The following is a 22,311-nucleotide window of genomic DNA, read 5'->3' as shown; positions in this document are numbered from 1 at the left end:
AAGCCCCAAAGAAGGCAAAATGGAAGTTAACTACAAGGGAAGTGTTTAACTTTAGAAAGGAATAAGGGCAATGTCCCCTGGAGAAAGAAAAGAGAAGACAATGAACGAAGAGGAGACAATCTGAAGGTATGAACAAGATTTGATCACAAGACATTATGAGGCACAATGAGTCTAGATGGCCTCAATCTTGTCAGTAAAGGAAGAACACATACCCATTTCCTTTGGCTGTCTATATTTCTTTGATAAATCGAAGTCTCTTAGGTGTAAGAAATCTCTACATGAAAGCACAATTATATTCAAGCAGAATCTACTCATAGTTCCAAGGTACATTAAATATGTAATACACCAAGCATAAATTTTATTGCTCCTATTACCATTTTTAACGTTTGCCAACATTGACATCCTGTTTCAGAAGTGTCCAAAGAGACAATAAGCTTGATTTTTTTTTTCCTTTTAAGTAACAGGAAGCACTAGTTAGATTTTTATCAGTAGCTGGAAATAACATGACACACCTTTCAATACCCTTACACTCCACACATTTGCTGTTTCCAATAAGGTCAGGACTAGGCCTGACCAAATAACCTATACAGTATATCAGTCAAAGAGGAGAACCAACCTGAGTCCAGACATGGATTTTACACTGAGAATATACTGAATATAGCAATTGTTTTGAAGAATCATACTCTTGGAGAACCACCCTAGTGTGTACCTCAGGCCAGTCTAGATTATTTATTCTCTGGAGGTAAAGCAGCAGAATTGCCATAGTGGTCATAGTGGTAAGGATATTCTTTGTCTTAGTCAAAGTTTAAAAAATAAAAGAAAAATGATTCTATATTATAGATCTGTTCCAGTAAGACAATTACTTTCTGTCAATTAATCAATCAATGAGCAAATACTTATTAAGTGTAATCTCTGCTACCAGAACATTATACACAGTGACATCATGTAATGATAAGCTATGAATGATTTAGTTCTTCTCAGCAGTACAATGATCCAAAACATTTCCAAAGGCTCACAATGCAAAATGCTATTCACATCTGTAGAAAGAATGTAAATCAAAGCATATTTTTGTGCCTTTTTTCCTTTTGGTTTGTTTCTTCTTTCACAATTTAACTAATATGGAAATATATTTTACATGATTGCATATATATAACCTATATGAAATTGCTTTCACCTTAGGGAAGGTGAGGGAAGGAGGAAGAAAATTTGGAACTCAATTTAAAAGAAAAGAATGCTTAAAAATGTCATGTTATTGAGGAAAATAAAATACTAAATTTTAGACTTTTATTTATCCCTAGTTACATGTAAAAACAACTTTTAACATTAATTTTTAAAACTTTGAGTTCCAAATTCTCTTCCTGTCTCCCTCCCCTCCTCCCTACCCCACTGAGGAGGTAAGCAATTCCATATATAGGTTATATAGTCATGCAAAATATATTTATAATAGTCACATTGTGAAGGAAAACAGACAAGAAAAGAAACTCATGAAAAGTAAATAAAATAAAAATTGAAAAATTATGTTTCAATCTGTATATATGTAAACAGAGTATGCTTCAATCTGTATTCAGAACATCAGTTCTTTTTCTGGGAGCAAATAGCAATTTTCATCAGAAGTCCTTCAGAGCTGTCTTGGATCATTGTATTGTGAGAGTAGGTTAGTCATTCAAGGGTGAGCATCTTACAATGCTGCTACTACTTTGTACATAGTACATTTCACTTTACATCAGCTCATGCAAGTTCTTACAGGTTTTTCTAAGAGCACCCTGTTCATCATTTCTTACAGTACAATATTATTTCATCACAATCACATACCACAGATTTTTCAGCCATTCTCAAATTGATGGGAATCCCCTTAACTTCTAATCCTTTATTGTCCAGAAAAGAGCTGCCATAAAAATTTTTGTACATATAGATCCTTTTCCTTTTTGGTTTTTTATCTTTTTATCAGATACAGACCTAACAAAGCATTGCTAGGTCGAAGGATGTACATGGTTTTATAGCCCTTTGGGCATAGTTCCAGTTTGCTCTACAGAATGGTTGAATCCATTCACAACTCCATCAACATTGTATTAAAGTTTCATTTTTCCCAAATTCCCTCCAAAATTTGTCATTTATTTTTCTGTCCTATTAGTCAATATAATAGATATAAAGTGGTACCTCAGAATTGTTTTAATTTACACCTCTCTAATCAATAGTGAGTTAGAATATATTTTTCATATGCCTACAGACAGTTTTGATTACTTCATCTGAAAACTGATCCTGTCTTTTGATAATTTATCAATTGGGGAATGGCTGTTATTTTCATAAATTTGACTCAGTTGTCTATACATTTGAGAAATAAGGCCTTTATCAAAGAAAATTACTTCAATTTTTTAAGTTACTAACTGTATTTTCCTCCATCCTATTTCCCCTTCATTCTATTCTCTCTCCTTTCACCCTGTCCCTCCTAAAAATTGTTTTGGTTCTGACTACTCCCTCCCCCAAACTGCCCTCCCTTATATTGTTCCTCCCTCTCCTTCCCTTCTCTTGTCCCCTTCCCCTCCTACTTTCTTGTAGTGTAAATAAGGTAGATTTCTATACCCAATTCATTGTGTATATATTATTCTCTCTTTGAGCTAATTCTGATGAGAGTATGGTTCACTTACTCCCCTCACTTCCTCCCTCTTCCCTTCCATTCCAAAAACATTTTTTCCTGCCACTTTTATGTGAGATAATTTACTCTATTCTACCTCTCCTTTTCTCTTTCTACCAGTCCATTCCTCTCTCACCCTTAATTTTATTTTTATATATCATCATTTCATATTCAACTCATACGTGTGCCCTATGTCTGTATATGCTCCTTCTAACTACACTAATAACGAGAAAGATCTTACAAAATTTAAATATCATCTTACCATGTAGGAATATGAACAGTTTAAAATTATTAAGGCCTTTCTGATCTCCCTTTCCTTTTTACATTTTTATGCTTCTCTTGATTATTATGTGTAAAAGTAAAAATTTCTATTCAGCTCTGGTCTTTTCATCAAGAATGCTTGAAAGTTCTCTATCTCGTTGAATATTTATTTTTCTACCTGAAGGATTATACTCAGTTTTTCTCATCAGGTGATTCTTGGTTGTAATTCTAGCTCCACTGTCCTCTGGAATATCATATTCCAAGCTCTCTAATCATTTAATATAGAAGTTGCTAAATCTTGTGTTTTCCTGGCTGTGACTCTATGATATTTGAACTGTATCATTCTGGATGCTTGCGATATTTTCTCCTTGACTTGGGAACTCTGGAACTTGGCTATAATGTTCCTGGCATTTTGTGATCTCTTTCAGGAGGTAATTGGCAAATTCTTTCATTTTCAATTTTTATTTTACCTTCTGGTTATAGATATCAGGACAGTTTTCCTTGATAATTTCTTGAAAGATGATGTCTAGGCTCTTTTTTTTTTATCATGGCTTTCAGGTAGTACAATAATTTTTAAATGATCTCTTCTGGATCTATTTTCCAGGTCAATTGTTTCCCAGTGGAGGATTTTTACGTTTTCTATTTTTTCATTCTTTTGGTTTTGTTTTTATAATTTCTTGATTTCTCATAAAGTCATTAGATTCCATTTGCTCCATCCATCTATTATTTTCTTCAGTGAGTTTTTGGACCTCCTTTTCCATTTGCTAAAGGCTTTTTGAACCTCTTTTACCATTTGACTTACCTTGTTTTTAAGCTGTCGTTACCTTTATTATTTTTTGTCTCCATTTTCAAGCCATTGACTCCTTTTTCATGATTTTTTTGCATCACTCTCATTTATTTTCCCAATCTTTCCTCTACCTCTCTTACTTGATTTTTAGAATCCTTTCTGAGCTTGACCATGGTCTGAAACCAATTCATATTTTTCTTGGAGGTTTTGGATTTGGGAACTTTGACTTTATTGTCTTCTTCTGGGTGTATGTTTGATTATCCTTGTCACCATAGAAACTTTCACGCACTTACCCCCCCACTGTTTGTTAATTTTCCCAGCTTATTAATTGACTTTTATGTCTTTGTTAAAGTGGGGTTCTGCTTCCAGGGTGGAGGGTGCACTGTACCAAGTTTCAGGGGTTTTTGCAATTATTTTCAAAGATACTTCTAGGAACTTGTAAGTTTTCAGGCCTTCCATGGTGGTATGATCTAAGGATAGATATTTATTAATCTGCTGGCCTGTTCTGTGATCTGTGAGAGACCAAAAATACTCTTTTCTTCTTTGGAGCTATGAGGAGAATTCTCCCTCCATTGTGGCTACAAGCCTTGCTATTCTAGTTGTACTCCTCACCCTGAGACTGCCACCCAGCACCTGGATCTGAGTATGGGCAAAACAATAATTCTGTCTTAGTGCTAGCAAAAAGACCCCTGTAATCTCCATCTGACCCCTTGTGGTCTATGGGCCAAGAGCTCTGGAAGCAGTCACTGTTACTACTGTTGCCCCTGCCGCTGCTGATTCAGTCACTCCCAAGGCCTGTTCCTGATTTGTTGAGCCTGGGCTATATTGGCACAGCCAGTGCTGAACTGTGCTCCACTTTCTCCCAGGTATGACACACTTTTCCTGCTGACCTTCTGAGTTGTCTTTAGCATATGTGGGCTAAGAGGTCTAGAAACCACCATTGTTACAAGTGATTCAGTCATCCTGAGGCGTGCTCTGGCTTTGCTGGGTCCAAGTCTGCAGTGGTGCAGCCTGTGCTGAACTACATTCCTCTCTCAGCCTGGTGCAAACTTCCAAATTATCTTGGGCTGGAAATTTGTTTCACTCCATCTTTTTCTGGGTTCTGCTGCTCTAGGAATTGTTTAGAGTCATTTTAAAGGTATTTGGAGGGGCTTGGGGAGAGCTCAGGAGATTCCCTGCTTTTAGTCCATCTTGTCTCTGCCTTGAAAATAAAATACTATTTTAGAAATGAAGAGAAAATACAGTCAAGACCTTAAAAGGATTAAAAATATGGTCTCTGCCATCAAGAAGATTATATTCCAAGGTAGTACACAACAAGTATATAACTATATTTCTTTCTCTCTCTGTCTCTCTCTATCTATACACACATGCACACATGCACCTACCATATACACACACATGTACACTCACACACACACATGCACATGTACCAGACATATGTTACACATATACCAGATACAAACTGACCTTGGTCACTAGCAGCTGGGAGTACCAAAAAGAGCTTCCATGCAGAAGGTGGTATTTGAACTGAATCTTGAAGTTCAGGAGGAAATATAAGTGCATGTGTAGATAAGCGATGGAGTACTACATATGAGAAACAGCAACAAGGCCATTTTGGCTAGACTGTGGAGTGATAAAGATAAGGCTAAAAAAGTAGTTGAGGGATAGCTTATAAATGCCGAAGTGCCAAAAGAAAGGAGCTTATATTTGATCTTAGAGTTATAGGAAGCCACTGAAATTTACTAAGCCTAGAAAGGAAGAAAATCACTTTAGCAGCTATATGGAAGGCAGATTAGAGAGAGGAGACACTTGATTTAGTGAAACCAGTTAGGAAACAAGTACAATAGGGAAAGTTATGATGAGGGTCTGAAATATAGTGGTAATTGTTTGGGTGGAGAGAAACATGCAAAAGATTTTGTAGATATAGAAATATTTGGTGATTGATCAGTGATACAAGCTGAGTAAGAATGAGAGAACAAGGGTGAAATCAGTGCTGACAACCAGGTTGAATAAAACGACTGTAGTATCCAGGACAGAAATAGTGAAGTTTGTGAGAGACACTGGGGATTGATTTGGAGGGAATGAAAATGAGTTCTCCTTTGGACACAACTATTCCAATTATCCCACAGGCCCACTTTGCTCTACTACATCAAGAATAGAATTAGACCAAATAATAGAATACAGGCCTCCTTTGCTTTAGTACAACAAGAATGGAATTAGAACATATAATAAAAAAGCATGATTTGCTTTTTAGAGATACCATGCTGTCTTTTCCTTAATAGGTTATGTAAGCCTAAACGTTCAACAATCCAGCCCATTGTTTTGAATTCATCTTGTCTGGAATTGGAAGGTGATTCAGTATGTTGTCCTAAACCTAAACCATATTCTTTGGAATTCTTTGTATGGACTTGATCACACTGGCCATTCTGCAGGTCCAATGTGCAATGACCATTTGTATGAAATATTTTTACCAACAGTTTCACCCTTGAATTCCTTCAAAACTCTGGTCTGGCTGATTTATCTCTAGCTATTCTTTTCTCTTCTGTTTTTTTTTTTAAACAGACACGTCTGTATTCTTCTATGTATTTATGACTTTACAAATGGGTAGAGTGACCTTTTTGAAGTAGCTTGGCATAGTGGGTAGAGTCCCAGCTTCAGATTGAAATCTTCCACTTGTTGCCTATATCACTTGAAAAAAAAAATCACTTAGCCTTAGAGACAGGATGAACTGGGTTACCTCTGACACTAACTAGCTTTGTTACCCTGGGCAAATCACTTAACTTCTAAGGGCCCTCTCAACAGCTTTCTAAGACTCTATGTTGCAGTAAAGTTATAAATATTTACATGAGATAATCTCACTGAGAGATGAAATCATAACCCCAGACCAAAACACACACATACATATATGCACACATGCCCACCCAAAGTTTTTTGATCTATAAATTCAAAGAGAAATTAGAACCTTCAATCACCTAATATGTTCCTTGCTAAAGAGAGACATAAATAATTTAAAACACCCATTATCTCCTTGCTTTATTTAGCACCACCCTGGCTTCTTAGTCAAGAAGGCCCACTGAATCACTCCCTAGCTTGCTGTCTTTGATGTGTTTGTATGTTGTCTCTGTACTTACGCTCCTCTTTCCTGCCTACCAGCTCCCCCCAAAAGTGTGTCTGTTTGGGTTCTTCTGACTTCCTGCTTCTCCATTTAGTAACTCAAATGTTCATTCATTCTCAGGACTCCAAAGCTAAGTTTCACACTGATCACTACTGTCGAGATATTAGGAGACACCTTGTTTTCCAGAGCTAAGACCTGGTAAGCAGGCTGTGACCTGACTTTGGCATAACAACAACTGCATTCATCCTTTGGATGATTTCAATCACAAGAAAATCCCAGAATTTTTTCACACTAACATCAGGTAGTTTCTGAGCTTCAATAAGTATCTGTAGAACCCATGTTCTAGTCATGAAACCTTGCTATGAATCAAACTTGTCACTTTGTTAACGTTACCTCACTGTCAGCACTACAACTCACTGTGTAGCCATAGCTATAAATATTGAGATCTCTCAACATTGTCTCTCCTTCTCCCCCGCCGCTAGGCGCAGGACTCCAGCACATGTGTCCTTGCTTGAAAACCATTTTTCCTCCTTTTGAAATCAAAGCTCTGTTTGATTCCTGACTCTCTTGTTTCTGGTCTGCTTTATTCAGCTCTGGTCACTCAAAGGTTAGAGATCAGTTCTGGTTCAGTTGACACAACCAAATCTTCACCTCTGTCTCTGAGACAATATTCAAGTTCTATATATCTGTAGTATCTTGACAAGTAGATGTCCTGAGGTCACTACAGTATTGAGTTATGAATTTAATTTTACCGTCACTTTCCTCTTGTATGTTTTAATTAAAATAAATCTTAAATTTCAACCAGAGGTTATTGAAAATAATGTCATAATTTTCTTCCTATCCAAGTTCCTGGATCCCTTGATATATTTATCCATGGAAATCTTGAAAGTCCAGGGACACAACCTCTAAAAGAACATGAATACTTTAAATACAACTTAGGACTTTTGCAGTATATTCTTAATTTTCTCCTTTATCATCTTACCTTGTCATTAACCCTTTTTCTCACTTAGAATATTTTATTTAATATTGGTGTACCTGTTCTTGTCTCAGAAGTGGTTAGTGGAATGTCAAAAAGGCTCTGTCCTTGGTCTTCTTTTCTTCACTAATTTTATCAATGACTAAGATGAAAGCAGAGATGACATGCTTTTTAAATACATTAATCAATACTCTTTGGATCTGTTCATTCAGCTATTTGGTTCAATAAAATTATATGGTCTGTTTTCTTAATTGAAGAATTGAATTGAAATTTTTATATTATTCTCTATGAAAATAATTCACCAATTTAATTTGTTAGAATACATCTCAGAGGTGTGAAATAGGAATGATGACTTTTTATTAGATTTTATTAAAAATAATATATTCAGGTAATTTTTGAAATGTTTTCTGAACAGCTCCCAATAATATATGTATATATACATACACATGTACACAATTTTAATTCATTTTATTTTCCATATTATATACTTAATAAATGTTGGCAAATTTGCTGAATTTTAATATTCTCAATATTATGTAATTTAAAAAATATTAATATATAAAATTTATTTATAGATATTTTATTAGAAGTTTACATTTTAATAATGTTAAAAGAATGGAAATCTTATGGAAGGGAAGCAACTTTCAACAAGTGTCACTAGTCTGAACTTCAAAAAAAATACCCCCCTTACTATTAGAGCCAAATACTTGTATGTAAATTTTAATCAAAGGGTCTAAGTGAAAGATGTTAAACTTTTCAGTGCTGAAACTATAAACTGAAGAAAATGAAATGATAGAGAAAGAATCATTCATTTTAGCAATACCTAGGATATATATGGCAATGTACCTATGCTGTATCATATGATTTTCAAAACAATTCTTTGGGGTTGGTGCTACTATTCTCTCCATTCTGTAGATGAGGGATCTTAGTCCTAGAGGGATAAAGTAATTTGCCGAGGACCACACAGCTAAATAAATTGTCTGAGACAAAATTTGAACTCAAGTCTTCCTGCCTTCTAAGTCAAATGGTCTATGTACTATTACTATACACCTTCCTGCTTCCAGTCATGGGAGAGAATTAGAGGACTCTCTTCAAATGTACTTTTGGCCAACTAAGTATTTTCATGTGCCCCTATCCAACACTCTTTGTGTGTTACAATTTATCCATTATGTAATAGCTTTCTTTTGTCCTTATACCTGCAATGGCATCTTTTAGTTTTCAAGTCAGCTGTCATTTTTTTCTATTGTTTTCTTTCCCCCAAGCATTTGCTCTTTTAATACTGTACTACATATTTGTTTCCTGAAGAAAATATAGAGTATATTTTTAGTTATCTTTAAACTTCTAGTGAATTATTTACTTTTCAAAACATTTCTGTCATTTTATTCCACTAACTATTGTTCACAACAGTCCTGGGACATAAATAGCTTGGAGTAATAATGAAGATCAAGAAAAAAACATGAATTAGAGTAATTATTCACCTGCTTTGTTCCTATCAACAACATTAGTCTCTAATATGCATGAAGATAAAATTAGATAAAAATATTAGCAACCAGATATTTTTCTATGAAGGCTAAACACAGGGCTGCCCATAGGGTCTGAGATAAGGTGAAAATTATGGCAGTGAAACAATACAGATACATAGATCATGATGTTTGTTTATATACTGAAAATGATAGGGTTTATTTTTCACCAAAATACCCCCAAACAAACAAAAAATTTCTGCAGTCTAGTTATAGTTAGCTGTGGAAGGAAGGCCACAGCGAAATAATGGGTTTTATCTTCTTTCCAATTAGACTTTATCAAACATGAATAACAGACAGACAAGTCAGGACAAATCAAACAGAAGCTATGCAGTCACCAAGATGCAAGAATGGAGTCATAAAAGGAGAGGGACTAGAATTATCATGTTGCTAATGTAGGACAAGGAGGAGGAAATATCAAACCACTCCAATATCTTTGCCCAAAAAACCCTGAACTAGGTCATGAAGAGTCTCACACAACGAAAAAAAAAACTGCACAACAACAACAGCAACAATGTAGGGCATTCCCTGATGGGAAAACACCCCGTACCAATGCAAAATAGTAATCTTAGATAGTTATCAAGAGCCGAGATGTCAAACTCTCAAGTGGTCCTAAAAACCAGATTAAAAAGTAAAAATTGGGTAGTACTTGACAAAATAAATTAAAATAGAGCACAACAGGTAATGGTAATTTGTGGTTTTCTACATAAATATGCAGGGATCTTTGTTGGCAGGGATCTTTTTCTATTTGAGGTTGAAATCATAGGTGGGGAGGACTGAGAGGTTAGATAACTTGTCTAGGGTCACAAAAACAATGTGGAATCTGAATCTAGGCTTTCCCTATCCTCAAGACTAGATCTTTATCCATTATGCCATGCTGGAATATAGTCATAAAGAATCACAAATCTATTGTACATCTCATCTAGAATGTTACAAATAATTTTTTATATTTACTTAGTACCTCTTTCATTAGTAAGATCATTGTGAAATGAAATTGTTTCTTTGTGCTTGGATCCTTGGTTCTTAATTTTGTGGTTTGTGGTGAATGACTGAATGAATGTTTTACAAGATCTCTTCATGATTTCAAGACACAAAAGATACAAATACATATGAACAGGTTAGTTGGTGACTAATATAATAGATGTCCCTGAAACTTTAAGCTGCATTAAGACTTTTGGGACATCTCTTATTTTTTAACCTGCTGACAATGAGCTAAGTGAAGTTTTATCAGAGTTTTCGTATAAGTATTTTTAAAACAGCATCCTCTTGAATTCATAAAATCATTATTGAAAATTGGTAGACTTATACATTGTCAGTTTTAATACTCCCCATATGTTGTTGCGCAGAAAAAAAAAGATTTTTAAGGAGGGTAAACACACACACACTCACACACACTGCAGCATTTTCCAGGAAAATTTGTTCATGGTATATGTATTCTCCCTCAACCAACAAGGTCCTACTCTATCCCAACACATACTGAGCAGGCACAGGAGCTTCAACCTTTCATGTAGAAATGAAATCGCTTCTCTCAGAGAAGAAAAAGAAGGGAAAAGCATTTTAAGTGTCTATCATGTTCCAGGCACTGTGGCAAAATGATTTCCAATAAATGCTTTACCAATACCAGTACAATAACCTTGGAGCCAGTGCTATTATTTCCCCCATTATACAGTTGAAGAAACTGAGTTAGAGAGAGGTTAAATGATTTGCCCAGGTCACATAGCCAGAAAGTTTTGGAAGCTGGATTTGAACTCTGTCTTCCTGACTCCAGGTCCAATTCTCTCTCCATTATACTACCTAGCTGCCTACCTGGGCAAAATGTAACATGGCTCTTGGAGCAGGCTCCAGTCCATGGACTCCAAAGCAATACTCCTTAGCTTTTTGTTTCAATACATTCATGATGTTATTATTCAAAAGACCAAGAACTTTGACCTGCAAACATTACTTGGAGTTCGTAGTCTTCCCTCTATCACTTCTGTTAAGAGCAATGTATGTTTACACTAGCATAGCCCATATTATCATTAGCATCAAAGGATTTCTTCTGAGTAGTCAATGTCAACAGGTCATAAGGTAGGGGGCCCCTGAACACATATGATCTCATATAGCTGTGCCAAAAGTCTTAGGGCAATTTTAAGCTTCTAAAGCTTAAACATTGTAGGGAATGTGGCACCCAGCATGAAGTATGCACAGGTTACTTAAATTTCAAGTCTTACATTAATCATTCAGCTTTGTTCATCCTTAATCATTATTCATCTTTTTTTCCAGTAAACAGGAAGTTATAGATAGGAGATTGGACTTGTATCCAGAAAGACATAGTTTAACAGCTTACTTTAGACACAAACCTCTCTCAGACTTAGGTTCCTCATCTATAAAATGGGAATAAGAATAGCACCAACTTCACAGGGTTATTGTGAGGACAAAATAAGATAATATCTAGAAAGCACTAGACAAATCTTAAATATATTGCACTATATTATAATTGTCAATTTTTATTTCAAGGCTACTTAAGATTTCTGTCATTTGTTTCAAGCTCTAGTCTTGCCATCACTCTCTGTTCTTATATACTTATCCCACTTTTCCTCCCTGGGACTGAACAAGCTATTTCTCTCGGCTGCCTTGTCTCTGGTGCAGCAACTTCCTTTGCAGTCCCAGGTTCAGCTTGATCTCTTGGAAATCTCTTCAGCTCTGACTTAGAAGTGTCCCCTGAACTCCACCCACAGAAATTTTCTCAACTACAGCCTTATCAGTTGCACACAAACTGTGCACCTGATCTCATCTTATTTTCCAGTATGCTTTTGCCTGATGCTGCAGTTCTAGGTCCTGCATTATATCCAAAGCAGGAAAATCAAGTATTTGACCAGTCCTGACAAGGAAGAGGGGAGACAGATATGCTTCCTTGAAACATCAGTTCTCTATTTATCCAAATAAGCACCACCTGGTACTATCAAGGATTTTGCTAGTCTCCTGGTGTTCACCCTTCCCCACTTATGCATCCTCCCAAGCCCTTCAATACTCCCCCATCTCTGTCTCCCCCCATCCACCCCTGGCTAAAAAAAAAAAGACTGCCCCAGACTGGAGCAGACATTCACTCCAATCCCAAGTGTTTTGGCCTTGGAAAGCTAGAATTCCTAGGTATGGCTCCAGTTATTCCATCTTTCTCCATTTCAATGAACTCTACCTAGTCTCTTCTACTCAAAGCTACCAGCTTTCCTATAACTCTGAGTTTCACTATCACTATCCTGGGGATTCTCATATTCCTTCTCCAGTCATCATACTCCTCCTCAGGGAGTCATCTTACCTGACTCATTTCTAGGTCACTGGCTTTTCTTAAACCCTATGTTCAGCATAAAACACGTATACAGCACTTATACAGCTCAATTGTCTTTCAATTTAGCTGACCCATCCAGGCTGAGTGTTTTCAATTCACAGTGATTTGGCATACGATTTCTCTGCTACTGATTATTTATATTAGCTTCTACTCAATAGCAGAGTGCTCCTATCTCTGTCCTCCACTGTAACCTACTCCCCAGGCAGTATATAGATGTCCTAGATTCCATATGTTAGGGATGCTCAATATACATGTCTGGGGTGGGGGAACAATTTGTGTAGGCACCATCACACCAAAATTCCTTTCACAGGCTGAAGTTATTCTTTCTATGTTTGTGTCTTCTTGTGCACTCTGCTCCACCCTATCTTATATTTTCTTCCAGGAACTTAATAGATGCCTGAATAGTGGGAAGAGGTCGAATATATTGGAAAAAAATATTGAAATTGCAATAAGAAGACCTACGTTTGGGTGCTGGTTTTGTATTCTAGTAGTTTGTTACATTGGACAAGTCACTGACCTCTCTTAAGCCTCAATTTAACACCTTAGTAAAAATTACAAAGTTGATGTAGGTGACCCACATACTAAGTCTTTTTTGAAATCTAAATCTTTTGAAATGATTTCTGAACTGAAAGAAAAGTATACTAAATATACTTTTCCCAAAAGAAATTGTATCCTAAAGAGAGTTAGTCATCACCTTCATATGGGTTGTTGACTGAAGTAGTGATGTCATACTCAAAGAGAAATGGGCCCCAACCTGTACATAAGGATCCCTGCAGGACACATATTGACTTGGTTGTAAAATGCAGTATTATCTATTTTCATGCATTTTTGTTAAATATTTCCTAATCAATATGGCTTAGGCTGAACTCAGGACTCCGCCCACAGGTGACACACTTGACATCTCTGGTCTAAAAGTTCAATTTAATCAGTTATTTGGAACTTAAAATTATATTTATGAGGCTCTATCTAGCAATCTGCTAGAGGGTATAGAGAATGGGAGTATAGGAGAATTCACTGGGTTATGAGCAGGGAGATGAAGACCACCTCTGAAGAGACATTGACTTTGATGTCTGCAAGCACAGAAAACATCCATCTAAAAATACATAGGTAGCTTCCATGGCTCATTAATCAAGTCTCCAGACATTCCTAAAAAATCATGACTTTTTGGCTTCTTACAATTTAGTTCATAATGTGACTGTTGTTGCTATTCATTATCCCTTCAGATTTATGCCATATCTCTCCCAAAATCATGTGTTAACTTCATTGCTTATTCTAACCCTGAACACTTCAAAATCTTCTATTAGACAACTTCCACACTGTATTTCTCAGGAGCTCCCACAATATTTAATCATAATATCATCCCCTATCTTACCCTGCTATTGTACCCAACAGGATCATGAAAGATCCTGTGGTTACCATAATGGACTAAAATAGAAAAACTTCAGAAGAGTCATATGATCTGAAACCAAGAAGGCATTTTACAACAGAAATTATGCCATAAATGATGATTACATCCAGATAAACTTGAAAATATATTTAACCCATAATAAAGGGAAAATTTACATAACATAACACAATTTGTTTGTGAAAATGCACTTGGAATTATATATGTATACATGCATATATCTATTTTATATATGTGCATAGGCAAACACATAAGTAGTTCTGTTAATTAACCATATATATTCACTATTCATATTATATCTGTGTATTATATGTGGTAACTCCCATATATGATAAATTTTATCATTACAATAATGTATATAACATGTAAATTTATATATATGGTATGAATATGTATATATTATATTAAACTTAAATTTACTCTCATAAGATTTTCAGTACCATTTTTCTTAGCAAGGAATAATGGAATGATGGAAAGATTGTTTGATTTGGAGTCAGAGCCCCTAGGTTTATATCCTAGTTCTTCTGCTTATTATCTGTAAAAAACTGGGCAAGAAAGGCGGCCAGGTAGCACAGTGATTAAGAACACCAGCCCCAGAGTTGGGATGACCTGGGATAGAATTCAGGCTCAGATACTTACCACCACACCCAGAAATAACTGGCCATGTAACCTTGAGCAAGTTACTTAAACCCAATTGCTTAAAAAAAATACAGGGCAAGAAATGTAACTTCTGTGGGCATTTGTTCATTATTTATGAATTGAAGGGGCTGAACTAGATGACTTCTAAGGCCCCTTCAAAAATTTTGTGATGATGCTATGATGTTGTCCCTACAGTAGATGTAAAAATATGGAAATCCAACTTTCTCTTCAAATTTTTGCTTAATTCCTGAGATAATTTTTTTAAAAAATCAAGGAATCTTGTAAAATGATAAGAAAATGGGCAATGTCATGAAAGATAAATAGGGTGAACCTTAGAACTAGATAATTTAAACTGAAAAGACAATTCCAAGACCTTTAAAAAGCTCACTTGAATGGGACACATGGACTAGGATGGTTTGGACATCATCTGAATGATTTTAAGATGTATATCTAAGAACAAAAACAGAGAATAATCCATGTTATATAATGTATGGCCTTCATTATTTAAAAAAAAAAAGAACAAATAAGAAGATAATGGATGACCTACTGATAAGAGAGAATACATTTTAAGCTGTCTTTCTAGTTGTGGTGGCGTGATCTTTTAGCCCAGATCCACTGTAACCAATGACAACACATTTGGGAGACAGCTGTCTGGGGTTACAAGTTCAGCTTGTGGTTTGGGAGCAGAGTGAAGCTAACTGGCTCCTACAGAAATTGAAATCGTGATCTTGGCCCCATTATCACTAGGCTCTAACTGACTGAGCTAGCCAGCACAGAGGAAGAAAAGCAAATGGCTTTTAAGAGATATATGATCCATGGAGATGATTGAGTTTAGGGAGTAATTTAGAGGTTGAGGGAGTTATTAATGCTAAGAAAAAGGAATGCATAGATGTAGCATAACAACTATCAAAGGATCACAAAAGAATTTTTTAAAGGCATGTAGGCTTCCTATTAAGGAACTAGATATTTATTCAATATGACTTGCTTTTTTTTTGGGGGGGGCAGTACACACTGACTAAAAACAGTTATATTGGACCTATGATCATATCTCTGTCCCTTTAAAGAAATGAATAGTGTTGAAACTCCATTCCTAAAACAGCATCAGGTAAGAACATGGGGATAAATACCAGAAAGTCCTCCCTGGTTTCCATTTCTGGAAACAAATCTATGTTCATGGGAAGGTATATAGTTATTTTAGTTAATGTACTTGGATAATTATCAGTTGACATTATTTTTATCTGCTAGAATTATTTCCTATAGGTGGAATAATCTTTGTGAACATTTTAAGAATTCCTATTGCTGAACATATTGAGTGAAGAAAATATGGAGAATGAAAAATTTCAGTAGCTTCATGATTCCTAGATGTGATATGCACAAAGATACTTATTGCATGAATCATATATGTAAAGGGGATTGGTTTTTATCCTGCCCCCCTCCACTTTCCCTACATTAGATTTTTCTGGGGAGTATGTGGCTTGATGTGACCTAAATTCAAGGAAGTAGCCCAGAATAATCTAAATAACCCCACTGGCTTGTCACCAAGTGGATTGGGAGGGTTTTGAGAGGTAATAATTGATTATAAGTCAGTATTCTCCAACCTTCTCAGTAATAGGGGAATGTTTGCTCTAGTTCTTCTGGGGAAAGATGTCATCAGGCTTTGGTGTTACCATGTCATATTCTGTTATCAGTTATTAGAATATGTTTCCTAATCTCTGTATAAACTTTTGTGCAATCAGAAATCAGTGGAAACCATAATGAAAAGGATGCAAGTAGGTAGCATAGTGGATAAAGTGTTGGGCCCGGAGTCAGAAAGACTTCTCTTCCTGAGTTCAAATCCAACCTCAAAGACTTACTATCTGGGTTAGTACTAACCCTGGGTTAATTACCCTGTTTGTCTCAGTTTCCTCATCTATAAAATGAGCTGGAAAAGGAAATGGCAAGTCACTCTACATCTTTGCCTAGAAAATCCCAAAAAGAGTTCATGAAGAATTAGAACTGACTGAAAATGACTAAAACTGCAACGGTAATGAAAAGAAGCAATGCCAGACTTCACCTTCCAGGAATTACAGAGAACTAGAAGAGTCTTGAAGGTAAAACTTGTGGGTCCTCCATATCATTCTCTGCCAAAGTTTTTCTGCTTATACTCTTCCATATTTTCTGGTCCTTTGTGCCATGTAAAAATATGTGATATCAGGGTCACACACACACACACACACACATACACACATACACACCAATCTTGTCACTTTATAGTTTCACTGATTATGCCTGAATTCCCTAAATACTATAACCAGAATTAAGAATGACATAAAAGATGTTTTCTTTCACATTGTTTTAAGAACTGCATGTATATGCTGTCAAATGTGTTCCTGGCCTAGGGACAACAGGGGAAGCTAGGGGAGTAAAATTATTTTGAAGGAAAAATAGAAGGAACCAAATGGGAGAGGCACTGCCTGGTACTACCTACCTAGTATATGACTGAAAGAGAAATGTGGTTATCTAGATCTTTGTGGGAGGATTAGTGTGAGTTTTTATTTTTATGAGGTATAGCATGAAATATCTTTGTTCTGAAAAAGAATAAAAGTATTTAGATACTCTAATGTAATTTAGCAAATATTCCTCCAAAACAAATACCATGTTACTAAAATACATTGCCTTGTGTGATAAGATAGCTCTTAAAATTCTAAGTTCATCTACTGTTGTTTTTTAACATTTGCATATCATTTCACTAATCTATTCCCTTTACTTAAAATAAAATTGACAGTAATAATAATGTTAATTGGTAGCATTAATATAGTACTTTAATGTTTGTACTGCACATAACATGTGGTCTCATTTGATCTTCACAACAACCTTATAAGATAGTGTTATTATTTTCCCCATTGTATAGGTGAGGAAACGAAATCTGAGAGTGGTGAAGGGATTTGTCTAGGGTAACACAACTAGTCTGTGTCTACTAAGGACTGGAGCTCAGGTCTTCCTGACTTTCAGTCCAACATTCTATGCACCTCACTACCCAGGCTCCTTTATGCAATCTTTTTTTTTAATGAATTTAACAACTATATACAAACATAAGTATTCAAATATACAAAGAAAAACAAAAAATGGAATATTATATATGAAACTTTGAACTTAAGCCTTGCTCATCACAGAATTATGAAAGAGAAGATTATAAGGTCATTTTAACAATTACAAAAAAGCCAGCTTCCTGATAGGGAAACAGGAGTGTTCCTTTGTGTAATAACAACAGAAATGATTTGGGAGGTAGGATATCTGGATTCAAGTACTGACTTTGCTACTAATCAGCTATAAGACCCAGCACAAGCAGGTTAAACTTGGGGGGCCTTAATTTCCTCAGTTGTTAAAAAGAGGGTTGAAAAAAAATATCTCTAAAGTGCCTTCTGACTCAAAGACTAGAATTGTGTGTCTTTCACTAGATTTTCAGCTCCTTTAAGGGAAGGTACTTACTTTTGCTCCTTTTTAATCCCTAGCATTTAGCACAGTGTTTGGCACATAGTAAGTGCTTAATAAATGTTTATTCGTTTTACATGAATTGGATTATTAAATTATATCCTCTTCAAAATAAGGATCACCTCTCTTCCTTTCTCTGAATAGCCCTGAGTATAAGTAGGGCATACAAAGGTCACTTAATTATAGTTGATAGGATAATTAAAATGATAATTGAAGAAGAGACTAAATGACAGTAAACTTTTATCCTATAAATAAGAACATTATGAAATTTTAGAATTCAAAAGACACTGGGGCTATCTAGTCCAAACCTATCAAAATCATGAATCATCTCAACGGTATGCCTGCCATGTGGTCATAAAAATTATGCTTCAATTAAACTCAATTCCACAAATTTTTAAGGGTTACTAGGTCCTATGACTGGTGTTGGGTTGAAATTTAATCATAGAGATCCTAAATAGCAACTGAAATAGTTTGTGTTTTACTCTAGAGAAAACAGTGAGATACTGATAACTTTTGAGCAGGGCAATAGCATATTCAGACCTGTGCCTTAGCGTAATTTTTTGGACAGCTATTTCTAGATGGAATGGAAAAGAAAGAGAATGGAAGCAGGGAGACTTATTTGGAGAATACTCTGGAAATTCAGGCAAAAGTGTATGTGGTACTGAAGTAGGTTGCTATATAAATGAAAAAAGGAGTTGGATGTAAGAACTATTATGGAAATAGAAATGGCAGAATTAGCAAATGGATTAATGTGGGAATAAGAGAGCTAAGTGATTTAAGAATAAGGAATTAATTCCACATCCAAACTCTAAGCCATTTCTTAACACTTGTGGTGAAAACACTTAAAAATAAACCATGAATGAAACATAGATGGATGAGAAAGCATAAACTCAATCTAAGCACTAGATCACTTTCCTGTCAACCAAAAAGCAAAGTATACATTTTGGAAGGGTCAAATGTTTTAATGAACCATAAATATAGATAAGTTTCCAGGACTTCTGAAAGATTTTCTATGAATAGAACATGAATAGAAGTGGTTATCAGCAAAACCAAAATCCAGCCAATAACGGAGGCTCTTTTTTTTATTAAAAAGGTTATTAAAGGATATTTTCTTCCCATGGGAATTTGAGTAGTAGAACTAAAGTTCATGTGTTATAGAGGCATGATGCCTTTCTCTAGCGAGTTAATGAACTAGAAAATGATTTGAAATATTGGACTTATGCTAAAGATAAGAATTAAATAAATCTGTGAAATGATGCCAAATATGCAAAGATGAAATACTCCTCAATCGACTGTAGTTAAAATATATCTTTTTTACTGTGATCAGTTACTTGTATACACCATTATTTTAAATAATACCACAAGTAAAATGCATTTTTTACCAAAAAGAAAAAGTTACAGTGTTTTGCCTAAAATGACATTTTGCTTTTTAAATGGGAAATATATCAAATGATGAGTTATAGATATCTTAAGAGTCAAATTATTATTAGTCAATATTTTTATACTTCAGTGGATCTGTAATCACATCCATGCAAGTACTCTCTCTGAGTTCAGATTGTAATGCATCTATAATTCTTCCTGTGTTACTATTGTCTATATCTTCTTTCCAGTTCTATATAGAATGTCTGCTGAATATGCTAGAGGCCTTCTACTGGGACTTTAGCATTATGTTGAACTCTGTGTTTTTATTTCTCATTCCTAACCTTTCCTTTATTCCTAACCTTTCCTTCATGAACAGCTAATTTTTTCTGTTGATACATTAACATTTGGGCATTTAAATGATAACTTGTAATATGATACAGTCTATATCAGATAAATGTATGCACACATTTACATATTACTGTCATGTTTACTCATTTCCAATATTAACCAACTCTTCACGACCCCTTTTGGGGTTTTCTTATCAAAAATACTACAGCAGTTTGCCTTTTTCCTTCTCTACTTCATTTCACAGATGAGGAAACTGAAGAAAACAGGGTTAAATGACTTGACAAGGGGCACACACCTAATTAAATATCTAGGGTTAGATCATCCCTGATTGTAAATCCTGGTGCTCTACCCAATGTGCCATGTAGCTGCCTATATATATGTATGCATAAAATATGTGAATATATTTATTTAATACCTACAATTCTGACTCTGTAGACTTAGCTGTTCTATGATTTAAAACTCTGAAACACTGAATTAAGAATATTGAAGTTAGGAAGATTTTTTTGTTTGTTTTAGGGAACAGGCAGGTGCAATTGAAAGCACTCCTTTGACTCAGAAATGGATTATGGTGTTTTGCCTTTCTTCTCTTCAATTCTGGATGAAGCTCATTGTCCATCTGTAGTGTCTGTAAGATATATAAGGACAAAGGGGCCAATCCAATTGTCTGCCTATTCAAATATATATAATAATCTAGGCAATAGGGAAAGGGATTGTAATTGCATTGATTTAGATAATTCCTACATAAGGAAACTCCCTCTACCAGGTCCTTAACAAGTTCCCTCCAGCTTATAGTCCTAGATATTTATGTGATGACATCTTGATTACCTCTTTCTAGTAGCAATGATTTTAGGTGGTCAATAATATTATCTACAATTTTCCTAATTATTAGTATCTTCCTCTTCCTTTTTTAAAGTATTCTGGGAATTGACTTCTTGGTGCTTTCACAGTGTTATAACCCGAACGTGAATTTCCTCTGATTATACTTCATGTGTTAGGGCATTTTCCCATTTTATCACATGTTCACTAATGTTTGAGATATGTTACCAATTATAAATTAAATTTTAAAAGTTATATAATTTCATTATCAATGGCATTATAGTTATTGTTATATTTTCATTGATGATGAAATTATATGGCTTTTAAAATTAAAATTAGAATAGATATATTCCATGATTTTTTTCCTATTTGTTTTTTCTCCTGTTTTCACTTTTAATCACTCTTGATATGATCTTGCTTAATTGGATCTCATCCCAAGCTTTCTGAAAAATAATTTTTCCTTTCATTATAAAATAATAATAGAAACAAAAATACCTTGTATAATGTTTGCTGATTAATATAATTTCTGTATCCTTTTGACCTGCTTGTAGAAATTGCTTTACATGAGTTAAATATCTGTAGAAAATGTTATGCATACTGATGTAAAGCCAAGAATGAGCAGCTTTCCAGAGGACTGCTGCTGTGAACAGCTTTCAAGATTCTTATTACATAGTATAGCAAACTCTCTAATTATTCAATAACAAATCAGAGCAAAACATTCTCATAAAATCAAGGTACAGCATTCATAATGTTACAACTTATCACAGAAAATCAAAATACAGTTTTCACCATGTCACAACTCAACAACTTATCACTAAAAGAGCCACATAGTTTCACCAAAGTGGTCACACAGTTTTCAATAAAATACAATCATTTAGTAATCATTCAATCATCCTTAATTCAATCAGTCTTAAGGAGGAGAGCTTCCTTAATCCTCAACTCCTTAAGGGACACAGAGCAGAATAGTCAAAGTTCCCCAACCATGGGGTGCAATTAAGTTACATTATCAGTCACTACTCAGTATTCTCTTAAGGGGTAGTGGAAAATACACAGGCCACCCACCCCTAGGTCACAAGTAAGTTACAATTTTATCAGTCACTACTCAGTATCCACAGGGAGGGTTTTTTCATCTTGACTCAAGGCAGATAGTTCCTACCTGAATCCACCAAATTGTCACCTGAGTTCAAAGGCAGACAGCTCCCAGCTCCTTGTCCAGCTCTTCATGCAGTTCCTGCTCCACACTGAAGCTCACAGTATCCGGTCCATCTCAAATCCTTTATAGTCTCTGTTTTGGGAAGAGAAAACTTAAAAGAGCCACAGATAGACAAAGTACCAACACCACAGTCATGCTTCCTCTGGCAGCTCCAGCTGGCCCTCAAAAGTCTTCAGCAGGTTTGTTCTCAAAATCAAAATCACTTTCTCCAAAGAAGTTCCAGTCCAGCAGCAGCAGCCTAGCCTTCAGATGCTAGCTGAAAGATATTCTCTCTCTCTCTCTCTCTCTCTCTCTCTCTCTCCAGCAGTAGCTGCTCTGCCAGATGCTTGTCCCAAGAAGTTCTGACTTTCCATCTTGTGCTTCTCCTTAAATACAGTATAGCTCTTCCCTGTTCAGCCCCTTCCTGTTACATCAGCAACAGGGGATCATACCTTCTGTTTC

Source organism: Petaurus breviceps, unplaced genomic scaffold (genome assembly GCF_028583685.1).
Source record: "Petaurus breviceps papuanus isolate PSGF00001 unplaced genomic scaffold, PetGlider_PUasm1.0 112, whole genome shotgun sequence".
In the NCBI taxonomy this organism is placed as follows: Eukaryota; Metazoa; Chordata; class Mammalia; order Diprotodontia; family Petauridae; genus Petaurus; species Petaurus breviceps.
The sequence above is the reverse complement of the archived record's forward strand: the minus strand, read 5'-3'. Positions refer to the sequence as shown.